Source organism: Gossypium arboreum, chromosome 10, assembly GCF_025698485.1.
Source record: "Gossypium arboreum isolate Shixiya-1 chromosome 10, ASM2569848v2, whole genome shotgun sequence".
Lineage (NCBI taxonomy): Eukaryota > Viridiplantae > Streptophyta > Magnoliopsida > Malvales > Malvaceae > Gossypium > Gossypium arboreum.
In genome coordinates this window covers 31,779,687-31,781,796 of record NC_069079.1, presented here as the reverse complement: position 1 = coordinate 31,781,796, position 2,110 = coordinate 31,779,687, and the positions used below count along the sequence as shown (strand labels likewise).

General features: G+C 38.0%; 1 non-coding gene across 1 annotated transcript; it reads left to right on the top strand.

The window, feature by feature from the left end:
• Positions 1–1,213: 1,213 nt before the first annotated feature.
• LOC128283209 (small nucleolar RNA R71) lies at positions 1,214–1,320 on the top strand. Its single transcript, XR_008273551.1, has one exon. It is a non-coding gene; the product is annotated as a small nucleolar RNA R71 (small nucleolar RNA).
• Positions 1,321–2,110: the final 790 nt, after the last annotated feature.

The following is a 2,110-nucleotide window of genomic DNA, read 5'->3' as shown; positions in this document are numbered from 1 at the left end:
TTGTTTGAACATTTTATATGGCATCAGATTAATGCTAGCGCCTTAATCAGCTAGTGCTTTTTCAACATTCAGACTACCAAATAAGAAAGGAATAGTAAAACTTCCTGGATCTTTCAGTTAGGTTGGCAGTTTGTTTTGGAGTATGGCTGAGCACTCCTCGTTGAGTTCTACTATAGATACGTCCTCGAACTTCCTTTTATTTGTTAGAAGCTCCTTAAAAAATTTTGCGTATGTAGGCATCTACGTGATGGCTTCAACAACAGGTAAGTTGATATGTAATTGCTTAAAAAGTTCAAGAAACTTAGCGAATTGTGCATCAATGCAGACTTTTTTCAATTTTTCTGGGTATGAAACTGGTGGTTTATATTCCTTCAGCACTGGTTTGTCACTATTTTTGGGTTTTTCCTCCCCCCTTTCGCTTACCACGGCTTCTAGTGTTAGCTTTTTTTCAGTTTCCGCTAACACTTTCCCACTCCTTAGTGTAACTGCTTTCACATGATCTTTTGTTTTGGTGTTACTAGGTAAACTTCCTAGTGGTCTTTCTGAGATTAGTTTGGAAAGCTGGCCTATCTGAGTTTCGAGCCCTTGGATCGACGCTTGTTGATTTTTAAGTGCTGTCTCGGTGTTCTGGAAATGAGTTTCTGACACCGATATAAACTTTCAGAGCATCTCTTCAAGGTTCAGCTTCTTTTCCTATTGGTAGGGTGTTGTTGCTAGCCTAGAAGTGGTTGTGGTCTTTGATTTCCTTGACTGCCCCACGAGAAATCGGGGTAGTTCCTCCATCCTGCATTGTAAGTGTTGCTATATAGATTGTCTTGAGGTCGAGGATTGTTACCCACGTAATTTAATTGCTTGTTATACATGTTGTAGCCATAGGGTTGGTATTCTGAATGGCTTGTCAACCTCTACTTGCGTCACACTGTATTACTGCGTGAACCTGTGAAGAACTAAGAAAACCATCAACTTTCTTATTCAAGAGTTCTACCTGATTAAAGAGCATGCTGACTAGATCGATGTTATAAGCGCCAGCTATTTTTGTTGGCTTTGTCCTCATGACTTGCCACTGATAGTTATTCAGTGACATCTCCTCTATAAACTCATAGGCATCTTCGGGTGTTTTATTATTGATGGTTTCGCCTGTAGCTACGTCAACCATTTGTCGAGTCAAAGATTCAGGCCATTATGGAACGTTTGAACCTGTAGCCAAAGCGGTAACCCATGGTGAGGGCACCTTCACAAAAGGTCCTTGTATCTCTCCCATGCATCGTAGAGTATTTCTAAATTCATCTGCACAAAAGAAGAGATATCATTACGTAATTTAGCCGTTTTAGCCGGCGAAAAATATTTTAGTAAAAATTTTTCAGTCATTTGTTCCTAAGTAGTAATTGATCCTCGTGGTAACGAGTACTGTTTAGCTTTGTTTCTTAATGAAAAAGGAAACAATTGAAGACGTATAGCATCATTAGAAACGCTATTGATTTTAAATGTATCACAAAATTCCAGGAAGTTTGCTAAGTGAGCGTTGGGATCCTCATCCTGCAAACTGTCAAACTGAACAAATTGCTGTATCATTTGAATAGTGTTAGGTTTCAGTTCAAAAGTATTTGCAGCTACAGCAGGTCTAACTATGCTCAATTCAGTTCCTGTTAAAGAAGGTTTAGCATAATCATACATAGTACGTGGAGCAGGATTTTGATTAACCGCATTTGCAGGAGGTAGCTGATTGTCTTGGTTTTCAGCCATCTCGTCGGTTGGGGGTTGAGTATCGTCCTCTTGCTCGTTCTCTGTGTATCTTAATTTTTGCCTTATTTCTCTTTGGTTTATGTGAACTGTACGTTCGATTTCTTCGTCAAAAAGTAGTGGTCTTGACGGGTTTCTTCTAGTCATAAACTATAAAAACCTGCCAAGAGAAGGAAAAAGTAAATTAATAAGTAATAATAATAATTAAATTAAATTAAATTGCAAGAAAAATAAATGGCTAAAGTAATAAAAATTGAGCGTTCCTAATATCTTAGTTCCCCGGCAATGGCGCCAAAAACTTGATCGCGTAATTTCATGATAGGTTTTAAATATTTATAATTAATCATTCTTGAAACTAACTATTATCGCG